The sequence below is a fragment of the Varroa destructor genome, unplaced genomic scaffold (assembly GCF_002443255.2).
Source record: "Varroa destructor unplaced genomic scaffold, Vdes_3.0 BEIS01000005.1, whole genome shotgun sequence".
In the NCBI taxonomy this organism is placed as follows: Eukaryota; Metazoa; Arthropoda; class Arachnida; order Mesostigmata; family Varroidae; genus Varroa; species Varroa destructor.
In genome coordinates this window covers 41,376,238-41,399,373 of record NW_019211458.1, presented here as the reverse complement: position 1 = coordinate 41,399,373, position 23,136 = coordinate 41,376,238, and the positions used below count along the sequence as shown (strand labels likewise).

General features: G+C 38.8%; 1 protein-coding gene and 1 long non-coding RNA gene across 10 annotated transcripts in view; one reads left to right on the top strand and one right to left on the bottom strand.

Annotated features, from left to right (window-relative positions):
- The window catches only part of LOC111250672 (alpha-1A adrenergic receptor-like), a 176,920-nt gene that overhangs the window by 64,098 nt on the left and 89,686 nt on the right, over nt 1-23,136 (bottom strand). Inside the window, exons 6-7 of one of the 9 annotated variants that reach the window (XR_015327722.1) lie at nt 20,754-20,826; nt 13,439-16,796 (exon numbers count right to left, since the gene is read on the bottom strand). The exons of 2 other annotated variants lie outside the window; for them this stretch is intronic. The gene's annotated coding sequence lies outside the window, so the exon portion shown is untranslated. Of the gene's footprint in view, nt 1-13,438; nt 16,797-16,856; nt 20,827-21,623; nt 21,762-21,853; nt 22,032-23,136 lie in introns of those variants that run through there. 6 more of the 9 variants (XR_015327721.1, XR_015327719.1, XR_015327720.1 and 3 more) reach the window with 6 other exon arrangements.
- The window catches only part of LOC147755703 (uncharacterized), a 92,292-nt gene continuing 91,063 nt past the window's right edge, over nt 21,908-23,136 (top strand). The window contains exon 1 of the long non-coding RNA XR_015327724.1: nt 21,908-22,045. This is a non-coding gene — a long non-coding RNA (uncharacterized LOC147755703). The remainder of the gene's footprint in view (nt 22,046-23,136) is intronic.

Here is a 23,136-nt window from a genome sequence, read left to right as displayed (position 1 = left end):
TTGGAAATTGCGTCTTTGTCGCTGGACCAAACTAAAATGCCGCAAGGAGCTTAGCCCGTCTGAACTTCTACAACAAACTGTCAGTCGCCATTCAAAATAGACAAATGATAGGCACGTCTTTTTGTAGGACATAGATGGCAGCTTCGTGAGGATACACCTATCTGATCTCTACACTATTCCATTTACACAGAGGGTAGTTGCTCTCAGTATAAGCGCAATAGCGCGAGACCCTCGCTTTATTTTTCACAGAAGATTAAATTATTATTAGCTTAAATATAAAAGATAAATTAATAATTAACACGTACGACCAGTACCACCAGAGTATAATGTCTATCTAACGTGGGCTAAGTGTGAGGCTCAGCCTCACCGGTCGCATTTAATTCACCAAGGTTCAGTACGCGTTAGCTTAGACCCCTAATCAACAATATTACGGGTAGTTAGAAGGGAGTGGTTAGAGCTGCCGGATCATTAGGCGGAGGTCACTTTAATAAAATTCCTCACCCCCTAAACAAAGCTAGCTTTTTGCACGGAGAATGACCCCGTACATTTTTTGAACTTGACAAAGCATCGTCTTCTATGTTGCTTAGCCATAACTTTACGAGCCGCTTTTGTTCCTTCAAAGATCTTTTCTGTCAAAGTCTCAAACACTCTCGTCGTTTCCTAGAGATAACCTCATTTCTGCAGTCATATGTTGTTATCTAGTATGAGGCAACGCCACACAGCATGTGGCACACCGCATCCTTCATGTCCGCAGCGTGGAAAACGTAGATGTAGGATGAGACCTGTTTGACCCTAAAAAATGACTTCATTCTATCACTTGTTTGGTTTCCACTTTTAACCTATTGCGAGCTTTTTACTCGACACACTTCCACTAAAAGTCGTCACAAGTTTTTGCTACCCGGCAGGTCTCGATATTCCTGCATTCAGCGTTTTATGTCCTCCCTCTTATTGTCTCTATTTTTCTCGGGTACACCATAAACGTTCTGCTAGGATCCCTTCTTATCTTCTTAGAATGTACATATAACCTTCTAGCATTATAATCGCTTTTTACTTCCTCTCCTTCAGGTATTAGCCAGTAACCGGACCGTACAATTTACTTTGCATGTCGTAGGATCTGTGAAGAAGGAGCCTTCAGGGTTCTAGAAGGTTGACTATCCACCAGTATTCAGCATTGTCAGGTTTTGCATGGCCATCTACTCTAGCAGCTGCCGACCGCTCCTATTTATCCTGCAAGCCCCCTGTGCTTCTGATGCTGCATTAAAGTCTACAGCAATAAGCCCTAGGGCATTTTCTATCTCTGTCATCAACCCCACTAAGCCGTCTAAAATCGTGTTCAAGTATTCTATAGTCAAATTAGGATTTCACTAGCAAGAGTAGCTGTAAGGTAGGTTTCTGTAACCAGCAAAATTCCTTCGCCGTCTCTATACCAGTTGCAATTCCTTTTCTGTTTTTTTATGCGCGCTGCGCCGTCCGGACATTTTCCAACTGTTTTGTAAGCCAGTGTTAGGGTCGCTGATAACTAGTAGCTTACGCTTTGCCCGAGTAAGCTCTGTGAGCAGATCTTGCAAAGTTCTGCTCCTGTTGCAGTTTAGCTAGAGGATTCTGATGGTTGTTTACTTGCACCAGGACGTAACCCGTTGGGGAGAGCAGCTTTTGTGTCGGTTCCGTTGTCTGCTTTTATATTCGGCGTTCATTGCTATCTCAGTGTTATGGACCTGAGCAGCCAGCCTTGAGGGCATGTGCTCAGATCCATAACTTTGCATAATAAGGTCCATAACTTGAAGACAGGCGCAGCAGCCGGCTCACCTGTATTTTTCGTCGATATCGGGACTTTGCTAGCAAATGATTTACCCTTTAGCATATATTTGCATTCTCCAGCGAGTTTGTCCTGTGACCTTTTTCCACACCTCAGGAACTTTGTGAAATTTGCAACATGGTCTTTCTTACGACCAGCCTTATGGCTCTTCAGAATGTGATTGAAAAGAGGCAAGCACACTAGCGCATTTCCATAAACATGCCAGTGTCGACGGCACTCTAGTTGACACAAATAAGTCTTTTGTTTTTTAGGCGATCAGAGGGTGGAACGATTTTAGGGGCTACGTCCACTTCGATTCTTTGATACCAAGTGCAACTCTATAATCTTTAGTTACGAAAAGCCCAAAAATGTTAAGCGGCACTCATAGGCTTTATCGTTTATGTTGTTCTCTATCGTTAGGTTGAAAAGTCGTTCAGCTACCGTTTTCATATATAGTCAATCTTAAAAAATCAAATTTTTCTTCTCAATCAATACGATGTTAAAAGGTCGTATTATATGTGTGTATTTACAGTGATCGAAGAAAAATTATTTTCTTCATGAAATAATGGTTAATTGAAATTTAAATACGTTGGAGCTGAAAAAGGTTTTTCTTGACATTTTGGTAAGTACTAGAGACACGTATTGCACTTTAGTTGTGAATTTTTCTAATTCAACGTAAAACATAGATACGATATTGTTGTTAAGTAAACCAAATGTGAATAGTAGGTACCGTAACAGAAGTTCGAATCTAAAAAAAACTAAGGCGATAATATCGCCTAATTTCCCAATTCGAGCCAAAAACCCAGCATATAAGCCTTACACGTTATCAAATACACTAACTAATATAAACAGTATTGAGCAAATGACTGCGTTCGACGATGAAAATAACACAGCCATAAATAAACTGGAGCCCAGAATACTTGGCGTAAATCCCTGTTCTCGATTCTTTTGGTTATTGCTTATGTATCTTTCGAGGCAAACAAATCGTTCATATTTGGCTGCAAGGACCGACTTCTTATGCACGAACATCTATAATTTTTTTTGTACAAATCAAACATCGGACGAAATTAATCAACTTCCTAGAGAAACCAGCTCATTCCGAATTTCGAATTACGTTCCATAATCATCTTGGTAAAAATCGTTGTCAGAATGGTAAAGATGTAGAGTTTGTTTGAGAGCCTTGTCGTTTTACAGAAGTCTAATCGACAGTGGCGTAAAGCATATGAACGCTAGTAGTAACCTTAACTGTATTAAACAGCTTTTGTTTTTTCTGTTATCATGTTCATAAAAAAATAGTGTTTTTTGCCGCATTATGTGTGCATCAGAAACGTGTTTTTAATTTGATATTTGTCTAGAATATGGCGGGCGGAAGCATCCGTCCTGTATAGCCTGTATTCGAATTTAACTTTATTCTCTGTAAATGAACGAACATCTCTAACGAGCGATACACCTAAAGGGCAATACTGAAGGCTTGAGAGTGGTCGATATACAATATTTGCGGCATTTACCTAGGAGTTGGTTGGGTGATAAATTTTTGTTATGACTTTCGAGAGTGAGCGCTTAACACATCAGCCGAACTCGGCAGTAACAACACCTGTTTTCATTGTGTATGATGTGAAAAGGTCCATCTTCCACAGATACTTTATTTGTTGTATGCGCTAAAAGAACCTTTATTACTTCCATATTTCATCGCGTGACCTAGATGGCACCTGACCTACTGAAGCATTGAAAAAATCACTTGTACAGAATGGAAACGATACGTATGCGTGACTGGATCAACATCCCAATGAAAACCACCGTTGCACTATCATACCCTTTGCATTTATTATGATTATCCGCTTTACTAATAGGCCCAGTTACGTTCAGTAACCGTGCAAACTGCCCGGATGATGAAGATGCTCCGGACACTATTTAACCGAAAGTGGTAACTTGAAATGCAATTGCCTCTTTTACTCAAATATATGTTAAAAACTCAACGGATCCTTTCTCATTTCAGCCGTAACGATTTAGCCATTTGCTTATTCTAGGTTACCTAGATATCTGCAGCTCGAACTGGACAAGGTGCGTCGGTGTCAACGAGGCCCATAACTATGATACAAAGCCCTGCTTTATTTATTGTTACACCAAATTGATCTGAAACTTGTATTTATTAATAGTGAAACAGCGAAAGTTTGCCAAACCAATATAGCTCCACTAAAGCGCTGGCCAGCGTGCAAAAAAGAACTTGAAAAAACGTCGAAGTAGAGAGCTTGCTGTGCTTTTGAAAACTGAAGAACAACACAGAGAGCCATGTTAACCTGTCGATATAACAGCATTGTCAAATAATGATGTTAACTTTTTGTTATCATCTCATCAATTTGGCATCTACATAAATGAAAAACTGCTGTAATTCGTTCCCGTCATAACTATTATAGGGACTGTCTAATTTGAGATAGTCCCTATATATTTTTGTAAACTCTCGGAAGCATTTCTATCACGTTAACAATGATTCCACAAAAGAGGACCCACAGAAGATCCTTGTCATTTATTATTATCTTAACATACCGCTTTTGAAAACAACTGCATATCCAGGCTAAGGCCAAAGGGCCTGGGCATTGGGCCAAGGGTCAAAAATACAAGATCTAGATTGCGAAAATCCTGAGAAACTGAATGCTTTCCTAGACATGGGTTAGCCAGGCGAGGCGCGCAGTCAGGCTGGTGAAGCACTGCTCAAGGCAGATGAGGCATGGATCCAGTGAGTATGATTCAGGCAGGAGTCTGACTGCCCGGGTGAAAGTTCTATACTGCTTAGGGACCTTACAAATCATGCCGACCCGGTAGCTTGCAAAGACGGACTTAAGAAAAAATATAAACAATACAATGTTTGCTTGCTTGTTAGATTCAATGCTCAGTCCTACGCCATTTGTAAGAACTGCATAAAAGTAGATTCGTTCCCTCTAAAGCCGCGTTGGTCATCATCATTTAATAAGCTCTCTGGAGAAAAATAGCGTACACAATGCCACTGGCAGCGGTATATCCTATTATGTACACACGGTCGTACAGGCCGAAATGCATGTTGTCCAAATATGCATAAAACATTCACCCATGCCCGTACACTGCATTAAGTTATATATATATATATATGTGTACGGATAAGATGCATCCGAGGGAGACACCCTTATCACCATCGATGACTGCTTACTTCTGACATTAATAGGTGACCTCTTTATCGCGGTAAATTAATGCAAGTGGCTTATGGAAAGGCCGCCTTTCTACAGAATATTTTCATCTAAGCTGCGGATCAGTACTGGACACAATTTGTAAATATATTAGCGCGTCAATGGCCAGATACATCGTCCGCTGTTCCATTCATATTATCAATTAACATGACCGACCTATATAGCTACAATTAATAACTAGTCTAAAAGTTAATTTTTTTTCTATACGACCAGTGTCAAAATGTATTTCCCAGATTTTTTTTGATTGATTGATTGATTGATTATATCATCAGGGCAACTTATGGGAAAAAAATGTCGGCGTAGAACAGCTTACGTCTGAGCTATGATGCAATTTAAAATTGTGTGTAGCATTTAACGAATTAGATCTATGTGACGATGCCTGCGTCGTATTGTACTACCTTCGTCGCTTTCTAACTTTTGTTCCTTGCGCTAATTTGTGCAAATTGCGCTTTCCACTGCAGTCTTGGTATTTTACGTATATACGCATACACGTGAAAAACAGACGAGCAGAGTCAAGATTACGATAAATTAATCAGCGCCAGTGACAGCGGAGGGTGTTTTTTATTGGCGATAATTTTTTATAATTTTACTCGTCCCCGAAATAATTACGTGTCTCAATAAAATGATCTTATACTACTGAGACACAAAAAGCACGAGTTCTAAACGAGGTTAATTTCCTGAGCTTTATCACACAACAAATCTGGTTTCAGAAAACAATTCAGTTGACTATAATCACACGTTGAGCTAAAGCCGCACGTCCACACCATCACGACATGCGTCTAATCTACTTGTCAGTTATGCTAAACAATCATAATAACATCATAACAAGTAATTTTGGAAATAACTATCTACAATATGTATAATAACGAATCTAGTTATGTGAGGTTCCATGAGTCTGGGCTTTGCGGGTAGGTCAGCTTGAGAACGTTAAGCCTGAATAGTACTATGGGCTTTTCTCGGGCCCACAAGGCTAGAGGCAGGCGGACACAGTTAGTTGTACCTTGTCGCCCCTTCTGAACTCGTCCATGTTAACCTGATCTTATTTGCTTTTAGCAAAATTAATGGTGCACTAACAGACGCGATCTAATATTTTCTAATTCGCGATTTCATACCCAGAAAGCCCACATGCAGAGTTTGATAACGTGTGTGGGTATAGCTGGCCTAGTCAACGACGAGCTCTAATTCACCATAGCTTTGTCAACGGTAAACTACCAACATGTCCTTGTAACACAACTATGGTGCTATTTCTGCTGATTCAGAGAACACCGTACAACTTTAAAAACGATAGATTTCTTTGCTCTCTAGCTCTCTTTCTCTATGTATATTCCCGGTTACTGAAAATGATATCTATACACAACCATGTCGACCCGTATCAATAACCATAGGCATTTCCGTCACCGATCGCGACTAGTCGTTGCCAGTGCATCGTGACCTTTCATTAAATGTGTGAACAGCATCTTTTCGTTCCATCTGCGACTTGAAAGGTCCAAAGGTTATTATTATTATATGCAGACATATACGATTTTACTATTGTGCTTCCATTCCTCGTGCAGTCTCCGCTTAGCACAATTTAATCAAGGATGTGAGGTAATGGCGGGAAATAGTTACATCTCTGTAATCTACGTATTCACGGTCCGTCTGCTGTTCGTGAACCATCTTTTGTGTTGTCGTGTGTGTTACTTGTTTACCTTATTCAGTACTGTAGTTAAAGATAACGCTGTGCGCCCCTCTGGGACGCAAAAGCAACTTTATGCCTCATAAGTTTCTCTATTTTCCACTGTTGTTGTAGGCGCGTTAGAAGCGTTGCTTACAAATATCACCAGCACGTTCGTGTACAGCTTTTGTATCCATTAGTTCCAGCTAAATGGCCAACATGCCCACACTGATACAGGTTGCTTTGTCTTTGCGATGTGTCTTGCATTGAAGCTTTCAAGTGAATATTCTTTACATGACTGATAAGTGTATATAACCGACGTGATTTACTCGATCTCTATGAGTCTTCCATGTCTATTCATTTCACTGGATTAGGAAAATCTGCATGCTATCGTATACGCAATCCAGAAATAATATAAACTATATAATATTAGTAGTCAGATCTAGCGGATTCACATAGAACAGTTGAAAAGAAGCTTAACCCGTAAGCCAACCGTACAACTGAGGATCGTATTATAAATGGCAGCTTCCACGGACCCGTACGGAAAGGCAGTTACTTTCGGCCCTATACTCCTGTTCAATTCTTGACCAGGTGCCGGGGGCTATAAAAGGAATTTCCAGAGTTTCCGAACATAATTTCCCTTAACTATATTAGATTGTTCCATTGTCGTAAAATGAAACTTAAGGGAAGTAATTTTCAAATAAATCGCATCAGAGAGAAAAGTTTTAAGTGACAATCATTGTTTTTTCCACATTAGACGAGGTAGATACAAGTATTTACGATTCGCTGGGCAAGATTCAAATGATGATCCATAGTGGAAGCGTTATTGTTGACACTATGCTTGTAAGCATGTACGCCTACGAAAGCAAAACACAAAATTCATATGTGTAACAACAAAAACAATCAAAAAAACGATATCAGAATTGATGAAAACGTTACATTTTCAAGGCGAATAGAAAAAACAGTGTCGCTATCTGGCTGTTAGAACAAAAGCTGCTCGTACACTTAATAGCAAGAAACACTTTGAATAACGATTCCTTCTTCCGAGAACTTTTGCCTATGTCTCTAAGGTGTATCATATACAAAAGCTAGGACTATAAAGTTCGAGTCGTAAAATGTCATGATTTACTTATGTTGGATACGGAGCTCTCGTCAAACGTTTATAAGCAACCTAAGAAGCGAAGACCCTGGACAAACGAAGCGACATCGCTCCAACGGCTATCATGGCATTATTAAGCATTTAATACGTTGAGTTGGTAATTGATGTATTGTACATTGTAATATCAATGTACGCTTTCAGCACGTCTTACGTGATACATTGGCATTTATATTATAAAGCTTATAGACCGCAAATATGTATAGCAGTATAAAGAATATGTGTCGGCTAAAGTACTTTGCCTGTACATTTCAAATGTGTTTGACCTAAATGACCTAACGCATTTTGTCTCTTTTTTACGGATCAAGCAGCTCAGTCTGACGGTCTTGGCTAAGTACGTAATCTCTGTTGAATTGGCTTTCTTGAATGATAGTGATCGTTAAAGGGATGCTATTTGTAGCCAGATTAATTAGGGGGGCCACGCTAAAATGTTCTACTAATTCGAAACTTGTCTCTCGGTAGCTTTTTGCGAAGGAGCCTATTCCAAATTGCACAGTGTTAGTCTGCTGTGAAGAAAGTTCACCTTGTCCATTATCTTTAAGCAAAAAATAGAATGCTTTTACCACCAATGTTCAACATTTAATTGTGTGTTTTCGTTTCACGCACATGCTCATCATATAACATAGCTTAGATTTAAGAATCAAACATTCCGTCTTATTTGAGCAGGAAATAAAGGAAGTATTCATGGATACTGTTCAACGCGGCCACAGGCTCGATAGTTCGTATTTTCCCGATTTACCCATGTCAGGTCTCACGTAATTGTACAAAAAATATATATATATATATATATATATTTTAATGTATACTTTCGAAAAGAAAACAAAACGTGGATTTTATAGACAGTTTATAAATAAAATGTGAAAGTTTTTAGCTTAGGCTTCTATAGCGTTACAATACTTTTCACATTTTCCGTTACGGCATTTTCGCCCCCAAGAGCGCGTCAGAACATTCTGCTAATCTACACTTTGAAAAAGGGTGCTTTTCAGTAAAATAAAAAAAAAAAAAGAATATGATATAAGGATGCGGTAGTACGGACAAAATTTAGCCGTAAAATCTGTCTACTTTGTTGCTAGTTTCTAATGTTGTTTCTTTATCTGCAATTGGCGAACTAAGCGAATAAGCCCGTAGAATTTCGTGCTCAAATAATTACAGTTGTCAAATATGGCCTCTCTTCAGCAAAATGTCGATCGTACAATTGATTGAATATTCTCTCGAAAAAAGAAGAAAACGAAAATAGAGCTCAAATAGCGTTCAAACAGATAACGTTTAGAGACACTGATACAGCGTAAAACGCCATACTGTACCTCTTGCCGAAATCAAAACACCGCAGCAGCTGAACGAAAGACACGGAGAGGCACAATATCTCGTTATCTCGCACCATCTCGTTGGGCGTTGGATGGATTCTGTAGCCTGCGAAGTTATCTACTAGATTAAGTTTGAATGCAGCAAAAAAAAAATGTATCTCGCAGTTAACAATGCTTAGTGCAACACTTTAACCCAGTGTTTGTTCAGTTTCTATGTTTGAGTACTGTGTTGCTCAGAAGCTCTTATTGAGTCCTCTAAAACTGAGATAAACCTGCGCCTAATCGGCAGTGTATCTATAAGAAACTTTGGTTTCTGAACTCGCGGACATTCGTATTTCGACACGTTGCCTGTGTACGTCACTACGCCAAATACGTCAAATACGCCATTGAACCCATTTGCCTTGCTCTAAATGAAGGTACCGAATCGAACGATCGAAGTCATTTGATCAGTTTTTTGAAGTGGTTTTGCACTAAACAATTATAGAACGTTCTACCCAGAGCAAACCTTACATTTTGTTCATTCACAAAAGGCACTAGGGTTTTTTTTCCTATTGTGTTTTTAGAAATTTGCCTGGTACATCTCTGGCACTTCACTCATTTTAAACAATGACCTATTTTTTTATGGTTTAGTCAATCTTGATAGCTGGTAGAAGACCACGGCCGTGTTCCAGCTTTCACACCCTTAAAGGTGGTAGAGTAACTAATGATGAGATTTTATTCGCAGCCCTCCCATGCTCGTCCTCGTGACAATGCGGCATTAACGTCTTTGTCCACTACACTCAAGTTCTACATCTAGATTACCATGGACCCTAAAATTAGCTGAGCTAGGAAGTAAAAACGGGCTAGTCAATCATATAAGCTCTGTTAGCCCTATTAATTAAACGTGTGGGCTAGAAATACGCCACGCATTTGCAGATGGACATTATCTCAAATGTTACCTTGTACACTTGATCCAAAAAACGGATATACGAAAATATTTGAAAGGTAAGCGGATTCACAAAAAAATGGCGTTGCATATCATTTATCTAGGCTGTCATTTTATTGCGCTCAAGTATATTTTCATACATGCACGCACGTACGTACATATGTGTATACGGCATAAAAGATAAGCGACTCGATTAGATGTTTCGTCTTTAGCTGCTCCGCCTGCGTATTCTTCACTTAATTTTTACAGGGATCTTAGCTTCTCTGGGAGGTTTCAACCGTTTTATAACAAGAAAAAAATTATATGCTCTTTACCACCTTATACGTTGTAAGATTCTGACATGTGATTTATAGTGCATCAAGGGACTAACGCATGACACTCCATTATAGAGGAACAAATCGATGTGCGATAACTGCAGGCCTACTGATTTTTAAATATTCGTATATAATTCCAACGTTCCTGGTCCGTTCGGATCTTCTGTTACAAACGTAATAAAAGTATTCACTTAACTTGCGTAAAACACGGTTAAATACTTGCTTGTAGCTATTTCCCCGTCACCTTGAATAGGGAACCGATACACGGTAAAGCGTTAGTCATATCTCGTCTATACAGAAATCAATAGGGATGAATTCAAATTTAAAGAACTCGAATTTATTTTTTATTTAATTTGCCCTCAAGGGAGAATGATGAAGGATTGTAGGAAAATTTGTTTGGTATTCAGTGAAGGCAGTGTACATAGTTGTTGCTAATAATTTTTATTATAAGGGTAGAAATTAGTCTAGTTAGAAATAATTTTTAGTTAAAACTTGTCCTTTATAGACTCATCATAGGTAAACGGGCATTTTTGCGTTTTTCTGAATTTAAGCAATTTTGAGTTAAATAAATAAGCTTGCAATATCAGATAAATCTATATAAAAATTGTGCTCAATTTGCGCTCAGTATTACCGACAATTAAACTTGAAATTAAATTCCATGAACTCCATACATGAATAATTTCTACTTGTAATGAATCACTGTGTTAGTCGGTGTTTTGTCGTTGATGGATTAGCCCGACCCAGATTCTGTCCTAGAATTGTATAGACGCGATTCAAGACAGGATATCAATCAGTGAGATCTCGTTGAAGCTGGGTCAAGTCGAGTATCGCTACTTTAATCGATTTGCTTGATGAATGCGCTCAACATATTGGCTAGGTTAAAGGGAAGGCCTGACTTTTCAAAGGAACACTCGCTAAACTATAGCACTCCATCACGATCAAGCTTCAACGGGCGTCAGCTGGTTAGCCCCGTCGCACCCCAGCTCCGGTTCAAACTTTTCTGCTGAGGGCGAAGTAATTAGAAATCATCGAAAAATTTTAGCGGTTTGATGACAACTGTATGCTCACTTGTATTACTCGTGTGCTAATATTCCTCTAACATTACAGAAACGAACGATCATCAGGTTGGTGCTCCGTAACCTGTCATTATTCATTGTCATCATGGATTGATGAATGAGGAATGCTAAAGACACATTCAAAGGCGACCGCCTATAACTAGACGACTGGCATGGAAAAATTCCTGACTCAAGAAATTCATAGGAAATTCACGTATAAAACTATGATTAGCCCCACAAATTTCTGAACATTGTCCATAATATAGTCCAGGACGATATCCATATAATATTAATTGATTTAAACGCCCTGGAATAGCATCAACCTTTAAAGCTAAAGAAGGAACTGTTCATGAATGAATTACATCTGCTGATCTAACTAATAATCGAACACCTGTTTTATAAGGTAAAATTGTTGTTTAACAGAAGGCAGGCTACAATTGGCTTAAGATATTACTCCATAGCTGTCTAACGATGAGTTAGGGTGACGCGTAATAATTGGCAAAAAACCCATTTCCAAAAATACGAAGGTGAAGTCGCGCAAAACGGTTCAAACGTCAGAGCGGGCTTTTCAGTTTTATATAAACACGTCACGGATTTCTGCATCACGGGCTATACAGAAAGCTACTCTATGTATGTCCAAATGATAACGTATTAATGAACAAGTCCACGCAAATGTTCGCACAGTTTATTTATTCGCAAATATATTTATTTCTACTGCTAGTCTCATAGTGGCATTGTCTATTTCATTAATATGGTGGAGAAACCATAAGAATTCGTCTCGTACATCAGTAAATGGAAACACTTTTACCATATAGCAAACCCATATAGTTCGCATTCCTCTGAATTTGCTCTAATAGAATTGCCGAATCGGACCATTACCTAACCATAAATGCACCTACTTCTATAAAATATTATGAAATGAGCATTTGTCAGGCAGGAAGGGTAACGTAGTAAAATGGGGCAGTCTACGCTTCTGGAACAGCGAAAAGTCACGTTGGTCTTGACAAAATTTTGTTCATAGAACATGGCGCGACGCGGCCTCGAAGTTGAACAAGAAAGTAGAAGTTCTCCATCCCGTATTTAACTAGTACGAGGACTGTACTTTGCATATCAGGATTCAGGGTGCGCGTACAACCGTGATTCGAAAATTACAAACGAAAAGGCGAAGAAAAAGATCGTACACTAAGCTCATTCGGGCATATATTAATTATGCTTGTATCAAAGCGCTTTTCGAAAATTTAGCTCTCAGCTTTGTGCGGATGGCGAAAGACTTTGGTGGAAGAGCTGACAAGGCCCAATTCACGATAGTCATGCAGAAAATATCAATATATTTTCGATACATTGACCTATGAAACTGAATTTTAGGCAAGGGAACACTTTTAAAGATAAACTAAAAACATGTTGTGATTTAGAGACCTGCTTTGTTGCAAATTGATACCCTGGAACGTGTAAACAAAAAATCTAGCTTTAAAGGAGAACAATGGATCTTGTTAACAAAATCAGCTGTTAGCAATTAACGCTTTGAATACCCATACAATTGTCTATAAAGACGCGGCCACCTAACAGAGATGTAGATAGATAATGAAGATACCGTATACCGTAATGCCATAATAATCTAAATATACCTATATATATATATATATTTGATATATGTATATATTTATATATATATTTGATTAAATATACTAACTTAAAAGGTAAGGGTTAAACTAAAGTTTTGTCTGATGCGGAATGGGAAAGATAATGGGAAAATAAGTTTCAGCTGCAAAAGGTAGCTAGCAAAAAATCCACGGTTGGATAAAGTTTGCAATGATATTAGTGATACAACATTTATGGCGACGGAAAACTACGCATAATACTTTTATATATATATATATATATATATATATATATATATATATCAGTAAATATGGATTTTTTTCCTTTTGGCAGCCAATATTTCTTGTGCGTGTCGTAGCAACGCATTTGATTCTTGCCAACCTTTCAGAAATAATTTGTTAATAATAATTATCTTTTCTCTTACCTTTTATTCCCGTGAAAGCCCTCTTATGTCTTATGAAATAGTTACAGTCTAATAACAAATCTCTTTCCAGAAGCAGCGGTTTCTCTATAATGAAGTTGTAGTAACATAATACATTATAGCCCAATAATCAAACTCCGCGTTAATATTCTTTTGCTAGTTTTTTTTTATTTTTGGTTATCTTTCCATGTATAGTGCCTTGTAATACATATGTATCTGACACTTGCAGGGAACAAGAGCTCTATAAGCAACATCGCTATTACTTCAGAGTGAGCGTGCATATGTATTGCTTATCTAAATATTTAGAGTTCTTTAAGTCTGAAACTAAATGTTTCCGGTTTTACGTCTGTCACTGGTGTTAGATCTCCTGTCAGACGGCCGGAAGCCAGCCGTCTGACGGGATGCCTAACAGCTCATAAGAAAAGTGTATTTATACCCGAATTTTATCTTAGACTAGCACTTGCCCGTAAGATTAGCAAAAAAATACGTTACCCTTTACTTTTGAGGCCTAACATACTTGAATCATCGTCGACAATCGTGTCTGTCGCAGCAGGAAACGTGCCGTGAAGCGAGCTTTCCAGATGAAGAACGTAAGCGTCTTTCTGTATCACGCAAACGTCCAAATCACGATGGACTTCGCAAAGACCTTTGCAAAGCTCTTTTTTCGATGACGACAATGCTTAGCATCTTTGTAACCATCGCTCGCGGTTTAGGAGCGCGAAGCCATCTTTTCTGCCGTTCAAACATGCCGCGACTCGCGCCGTTATCTAGACTTGAGAACCATCCTGATCCTCCGACTTCTTCCTAGAGCTCCTCTCGCCTCCAGTGGCGGCGACCAAAACGCCGATCGTCGGGGCAAACAGGGTTTCACTTTTTTCGACTGCTAGGTAACTAACACCCGTTGGTTTGTTAGACGCTTGTTGTAAGGCTGCCTTAAGTACGGTTTGCACTTGATTCTCCGCAGTAAAATATTATTGTTATCCACAATATCTATACTATCTATAGTAGCGTAGTGTGGAACGAGGATTGATAACGGAACTGGGTTGCCAAAACGCAAAAGACAAATGAGCCGTTTTACCAGAGCTGTGTATTAAATATATCTGTCAGACGTTTCACTACTCATGCTGCTGTAACAAAAACATGCTTTGATCAGTTCTAACGTAGAGGCTCAAATCATTTAAATTATTTATGTTAGTAACATACGTAGAGTAGTATATGCCAAACGCATACTTTAACAAATAAGTATAACGTTTTTGCGTGATCTTTTTAATCGTTACAAAACCAGAAAGGCTATCAAAGAAAAAAGAAAAAAGTATTTATTACTTAAAGACGACACCGATAAAACGAGATAACTTTTTCAATTTTCAGACATTATTTGGCCATTCTTCGAGAACCTATCGCAAATTTACGAAAGGGCATCCCATCATTAAAATTAAGATATCTTCGTTCACGTCATGTTCATTCTCTACAGTAGAAAACAAAAGATGCTTTGACGCAATCTTCCTTTTCTCGAGATATTAGCCTATGAATTAGAGGGACTTCTCCCTTAAAAAAGTTAATAATATTTGTGAATTCAGGCATCTTGCTCAAAAGTTTCAGAACCCTTCTGCATTTAGGACTTGGATTTTATTTACTTTATGCTATATAAGTTTGTCTATCCGTTCAAATTCAAGCGACAGGCAAAAATAAAGAATTGTCAGAAGAGATATTGGGTTACGCTCATCAATACAATATAGTCAACCCATTATTAATAACAATCAATAGCCCAAGACCTAATTCTGTTTGAATCTACGACAGTTGGAAAAGTTTCGACATTTCCGTGTGTTTACAAACTCTATTAAAAATTATTCACTTATTAACTCTGTAAATTATTCATTGTTATTCAATTCAATCAAAAAAATCATTTGATTTTGAGAAATACTCGTTCTATAATGTTATCTAAATTGTATTCATATAAGCGCTTTTATAACACAATCCAAGAAAAATAGAGATACTCGAACGAGGTGACTCGGCTTATCACACATAAATGTCATCAGTTTGTAGTAGTTTGTAGTAGTAGGCGGTATCTTACGGACGTCGGTAAGAGACGCTTTCTACAATTAGAATTTTGATAGTTGCCCATGAGCTTTTCCATAAATGCACTAAAATGTATTTGTAGCAAAGGCGTAACGCAGAACTACTATTGATGTTATCATTGTTGAAATTTTCCCAATGCAGTAATGATGTGCTTCATTTAGTGTTTTTAACGCTGTGTGTTTTTCACACTGTGCTTTCTGCTGTGTCCGTTGCGTATGAGTTCTGTCAATATAACACAACTACCTACATATATCATTGTGATACGTGTATGGACTCATGTCTATCAGGCTTTATATATCTAACAAAGATGTAGGGGCTTTAGTGCATCGCCTACTCGACCAGCGTACATATACGGTGACGTTCTATTGTTGACGATTCTGCTCTATAGTTGTAATTACTGAGAATTCGCCAGCAGTATTCTACGTACTGTTATCCTTGTTACCCAATAGGACAAAAGCTATTTAAAAAAATGCCTAACTTTTCAATTTTAACATAAAGATCGATTCGGTTTATTGTTGCATTGGCAAGCAATCTGGGAAACAAATCAAATTTGAGGTTCATACTTTAGCTTTCCCATTTTACTTTTTGTGCAATGGGCCCTAATTACTCCGACCTGTACAAGGGGCTGGCAACGAGTCTCTACAAATTTCAGGATAATCGACTCATGTTTATCCATTGCTCTATTGCGCATTTAACCTATGTGACAGCACAATATACACCATATAAAATTAAACCATATGTATTATTGAAGCCCGAACGTCGCTACGATGTCCCCTTCCATGGCTTTTTACGTTCTACCATATATATTCGTTTACAAATTGTTACTGTTGAATCATAGAATGCTATATGACAACAGTACCATCTGGCGACAGCTATTGAATGCGGTCTTAGCAGCCCAGAAGCGATCAAAACAGTTTTCCACTGAGAAGTCAAGCCTGACTCGATGTTCAAAAGTTAGCAGCAAGCGTCGACGGAGCGACAGAGATGAATAAAATCAAAGCGCTATCTGGGTGCAGGAATCGTCTGAATGGTCCTAATAGCTATAGGGGTTGCTGCACACAGCATTGCCTAGGTGTTCTGATCGCTTAGTGGCTCTTATCGTATGGACAACGACTTCAATACGAAGGAATATCCGCTCGCAGTGAGAGCTGTTTTGTCGAGTGTTTTGTTTTTTCAAGGACAACCGTTTGTTTGTCTGTCACTTACATTTAGTCAGGTGGCATTGTTGGCCATTTTGCTTACGACAAGATCATCCATTGAGGCACATTGAAATAACGATCTAATCGACGATACCGGAAAAAGAATGAGACGAAAGAATCGACGATGAGAACAGCTGTCAGCTAGCGACAGCCAGGCCCGCACGGTGGGTAAAGTTCGTCGTATAGTGAACTACCTATAACTACATTTATTATTTATGAGAAATAGTATACTCGACATATCGTGCCATAATTAATCATACGACTCATATCGATATAACACTCCCGGCACATGTTCATAGGGAAACTAATCCGTACAAAGAGCTCTCTTCTTTTAGAGATAAAAAAAAAAATGCAAAATAAGGCTTCAGCTTGGACAACGAGAACATTCGGAAAAAAAATGTAATTTGTGTAAAATTCATATTAATAGTGGGCTTGGCAATTTGATGCGGAACCTTCTTGAGCAGGCCCAAACGAACGTGGCATATTTTAATGATAATTTTTCTTGCAAAACTGCTCATATCCAAAAAAGTGAACTCTACAAAAAGGCAAGATTAATTGACCTGGAAAGTTCCATATTTCTATAGTATTGTACCGTTAAGCATAACTCTCTAATTAACAAGTACGCTCAAATACGTACGAAGGAACTAAGAACGATTAGCGGCACCAATGTATGGTAAGTTCTCGCGGGTTGGCCTGTCACATTTATTTCGTTATTAATAAAGGGACAAAGAGTTCTGACCGTATTCATCTTGTAGCTTACTGTTTTTATTAGGATTTATTGTTTACGGTGCCTTATAGAAGAATTCATATCAAACCATCATCCGCGTACAGCTAAATGATTCTGCAGGAGACTTATACAATACGAAATACCCCGTGCATAGATTATTGCTGTGCAATATGGCAGTTTAAATTAATATTGTTTAACAAATTCTTATTCGTTGCGTTTGCAATTGATGTCCGATTTTTAGGCCCTTCGTCCTATCAAGTCTTTGTGGACGTCACCGTATTCATAACATACTTATACGCCTCGATATATATTAACTGTTCGACTGACAATTACAAAGTTCAGCCAGGCTAGATTCATTCTGTAAGGCACATTTTACCAAAATGCATCCAATATATTAAGCTGGCCTCGTATACGAAGTTGGCAAAATGAAAACAGCGTTTTGCATGATTATAAGTATTCTCTTCTTGCGCACAGACTGTAGCTCATTATACGGCTAGATCTCGCAGTCTCTGCAGGACACAAGGCAGAGGGACTGCATTGCGATATGTCATCTTCTTTGTAAGGGTAAGGCCTTACGTCGAGTAGGAATGCAATCGTTTTATAGAAACGTCATCTTTGAGGAAATATTCAACAGCAACACCGGACGTAAAGTTCGGCACATATATTTAAGTAAACCTAATTACACAACCGAGTGCAATCAAGACCTGAAATAATTTAAGTCTTAGCTGGCTATCAAATCTGTAGCCTCCTCATCCGAACCCATCGTCCTAACCACTGGGCAATCCTCGCAATCGGGTCGATTAGCTTTTAGCCAGACGTGACGAAAGGGGAAATTATTAGTTCGTTTATCTTGTCGTATCAGCCGCCTTGGAACCTACGACCTGTTTTCTTTTTGTTACTTATTTCCTAAGCGCCAATTAGCAAATTGGTAATATTACAAATCTGTCACAGCCAGTTTGCAGTATTTATATTCCATAAACATATCCTGCTGCTCCCTAAATTTACAGACTTAGCTAATGTGAACAATAATTATAAAGATATTCATCATAATATTTTCAATCGTTATGTATAGTAAGTAACTGCAGTCCTACTGCGCGAGAACATATCACGTCGCCAGCCTAAGACCTTCCCTATTGTCATAGCCAACGAATTTCTCGGACAAGTTGAAGTTCTCGAAATGGGTAATGGAAAACTTGTCTAACAGGCGCTTTGTTACGCATCCAGAGCTCTATCGTTAGCTGGGCTCTTGGTGTTCCCCTTCCATTTGTTTGCTATCAAGCCATACTGGCTGCGTTCAACCTATGTTTAGGCCGATGTATGCCTGTGGGCCGCTGGCGACATCAGCCGCGCCTGCAAAGCCGCTACAGGATATGCTGTCACTGCCATATGCTGTATGGGGGTGTCAGCTGATAACGTAGCGTTCGGACGAGTCGGAAGATATTAGAGTAAAGTGAGTAATTAATTAGCCATGTATATAAAGCGATCTCGACCTAGATCTTCTGGTAGCACTGGTAGCCGTGTGGCTGGATTGTCTCCTTCTGGATTGGCTGGATAAACTTCAACCTATTAATAAAAAATGTTGTCACATTGCTAAAAGGCAGAACACGCTTTTCGTGTACGGGAACATGTTTTGTGCTGCTCGGCACTCTCTTCAACTGGTTGGTTAACACATGGCCGCATTTTTACAAAGGTCAAATAGAACGAAGAGGGCGGACTTTGCTAAACTGTACTTACAAATGATACAGCTGTGTAGAGGTTGGGAATAAGCTCCCGAGGGTCTTGCGTTAAAAGTTCTAATGGCTGACACTTTTTGCAATTGTGTTTATGTATAAAAACTTCAAATAATAAAATCCGTAGTACCCATAGAATCTTTCACACGGGTCCTATCATTTCGAGCTTTTGTCCACGTGACCAAAACGTAGGTCTTCCTTTGCTAGTGTGGTGCAAGCCTTCCCCATCGGGTTCTACTTGTTTTTGTTGTTTAGATATTGGGAATGTCCTAACGAATTTTTTGGCACGTTTTCCGTCCTAACAAAAATATCTGCCGTTGACCTTAAGCAGATGTGACGCCTCAGGGAAACCCAAACTCCTCTTGAGAAAAAACGAATATTGAGGTCTTTGAAGAGAAGGAGCCGGAGATTCCTCTGGAATAGGACATCCTATTCTCCTATAGAATAATAAAGACGACCCCCCTACACAAGGACTTGCAGGACATGCTAAAAAAGCTGCCACTTACAGTTAAAGGGAGGTGAGCAGCGACTTCAAATTAGCTGCCAAAGTGGCATCGGAAAAGCTAGCAGAGCGATATATATATGCTTAAGGCAAAAAACAGATCTAAATGTTCAAGTTATGTGTCATGTGTATTATTCTCAACACGATATTTAGATCGTGTCGAAGCTTTGGAAAGGAACAACACTGTTATTTTCTATTAGGCCAATGGCACAAATTTTTTAGCTTTTGTCTGAATGTAGATGAGATACGCAATTTATTTATATTCACGATATTGCCATTTTTGTTATATATATATATATAAACATAACAACACTTTGACACACCGAAGGCTTCAAAAATATAGCGACCAATATTCTGACTTGACACAAAATGTTGCATATCTAGAGGTTGAGATACGATTTCACAAGGCCTTCACAACCATCGAGGATTATCTACAAATTGGAGTCTTCGTTTCGCAGCATAACTTTAGGAACCTTTTCGTAAACGAATCTATGTCGCTTAATAATAAATAAATCTATTTAAATCAGCCACGCAAGCTGTCAGAGATTCATTCGAAACCCAGGAGCCTTTCCTAAGTATAACCAAAATTGTAATCGATCATCTTGCATACAATTTTTCTTGAAAAGGACCATTCTAATAAACAATGACCAGCACCGTTTTACAAGAGGGCAAACTGGACATTCTATTTAAATAGAAGGCGACTTTACTTATTTCTAATTTTCTGAATCATTGCACAGAATTTTTCATTTTGGCCCTGTTTTAAAATGAAACAAACCTCAAGTTGATAACAAAACTTTTGTTTGAAAAAGCAATTACCTGGGCACCGAGATTTCAGGATAAATGTAAATGACAGGTTTTGTGGTTTCTGTGCCAGTGGCGATGCAGCGGTGCCATAATTGTCTACTAAACTAAAACACAACTTACGTAGTGATCTGGGTTAGAACCCAAGTGACGACACACTCAAAACCGCTGTCTGAAGCTAAGTATTATATTCAAATGATTTCCCCAACAAACGCCAATTAGAATAATGCTGCAATTGCAAGCCTTTGCGACTCTACAGTTGCTAGCATTGCCTTACCATTTTTTTCAATAGAGAGAGATTGAGAACATCGACATCGACGGAGCAGTCTAACTTGCTGATGTAGGAATAACTGAAACATAAAAAAAGCATTATGTATTTGCAGTACAGTTCTCAATGCACTCCTTCGAGGCGAAATTTACATGATAGCACTAACGGCTTTAGAAAAAGCCATTACTTGAGATCACTAATAAACGCAGCATACAGGGACGAACGTGATCTAATGATAACAGCTATTTTTCAAAAGGGACTGAACTGACCCAAACGGATTGATATACTTGGGCTTTTGAACAGGCGCGCAGATGTTCGAGTATAAACAAACATTGCGACTTTATCGTCGGCAACGTGTCGCACAACTGCGTCAGACCGACCTCGGAAATAACATATTCGTTTACGACACGGTGTATTGTATTATAAACAGATAAAGTCCCGAGTTACAGTTGTTTTCGTTCTTAAAAACTGCACGGATAAAAAGTACGCAAAAGTCTTATCCCCATATTCTAAAAATGGGTACGTATCGTCGAAGCCAGGATGTCGTGAAATACATCCAATCCTAATCAAGACAATTCTTAAAAGGAAGAACTATTTTTTTTTAGCAAACCCTGATTTTGGCTTTTTTTTTTTACTTAATTATGTCATTATATATCAACGTACGGTCGTATGTTACGATACTGTTGTTGGACACGGGGTCACAGCTGGGATGGCCACAACAAAGGTAAACTGAAATGTGATGATACCAACTATCTGTCCCTTGATCTGGTCTTTTGCTTATCTATTTCGGGGATGTCGCCGTATTCATCTTAACTTGCCTTGGTAGAACAGAAGTCACGTAATCAATCAAGTGTAGCCTGTGGCTGGCTGGCCGGCCTTGTGACAGTCGTTTCCGTTAGCTGAATCCAGCGATTCGGGGACCCAGTCGCTCTTTCATCGGATTTACATCGGTTAACTGCTGCTATTGCCGAGCCGATCATCGCGGTGTACATTCGGTCACCATCGCTTTGGAAACAGCTGGTTTATGCCAGATGGTGTGTCCATTAGAAGACGGTTTCTACTGTCGTGAACTTAACTTTTTCAATATTGTCTTTTATTCCCTAAACGGTCGTATCTTTGGCTCGTAGCATTTGATAATACAAGATGACAGCATCTCCGACACAAAACTGTCGACGTTCCCTATTTGACGTATAAAAGTTGGAGTAATCACGAGGCGCCGAGAACTAGAAGAGATTGAGTGAACTGGAGAATGTTAACTCGACGAAACGTAGCAGTTCGACGCAGAAACTGCGAAATAATAGGTAAGCAAAACGGTTCTGGAATGAAGTGCGACTATTAAGAGAAAGATTTGTAATTGCATATTTTTGGTTGGCAAAACCTAACGCTATTGTTCTTCCTTAGAAAGCTTAGCGATGGCAGAAAATATGAGGGAGTCCCACTGTTGACGAAATCGTGGGTACATTATTTTAGTTTGCTTTAACATAAAACAAGCTGGAAGGGTCTCTAGTTGTATAAATAGAAGATTGCTTCCTTGTGTGTGGGGATCAGTATCAGGCCTATGATGTTTCTTTGTCTATCCGCGAAATGGCCACACTCCATTTGTAGCAATCTATCCCAAGAATATCTTTAGATATCGTTTCAAAGTAGCGATCGATGGTGGTGGCACTTCGTTGAATGCATAACGCCTTTTTTTCTTAAGTCCTATTACTGCTTGAAATAGAGGTGGTTCTACTGAATATAATGTAACGAACAGCTAGGAACTTGTTCGATGATGTATATTGAATTATAACGAATCCAACTACTGCTTATCAAGCTATTTTGCAACGACTACATCCAACATACCTCTCACGAGCCATCACCATGTTACTAAATCTCCTTTCGTTTTTTTAGAAGAGAAGTACCAGTGCAACCATACAATTGCAGATCTGCCTTCTAACGAAAAATTTCCTAAGTGACACACAGTTATTACAGCTATTTTCGAACCTAAAAACGTTGGTTTATTTCTGCACAATTAGGATCTTTCGTTAACTTGTATGAATACATGGTACGGCACACAAATTAGGCTGTTTGTTTCAATAGATAAGTGCTCATCTGCCATTATCGGGACTAGTAACAAAGCTTGTTTTCTCTACAACAAAGCTCGTCGTGTCGTTTGGAAGCAAAAGTGAGCCGTTATCCAATATTTCCACTCGACTAAGACTCACAACTTTATTCTTTACATAAAGTTGACGGTCAGCAAAATGCACGTTTTAGTACGGCTTTTTAAAAATCCGAGAAAGATTTCCGTGAAGCAAACTGGCCGATTTTCTACAAAATGTAAATTTAAAAGCTTTAAGAAATCATTAAAGCGACAGAGACGGCCATTTGGATCTTCAATACATAATCGAACGGC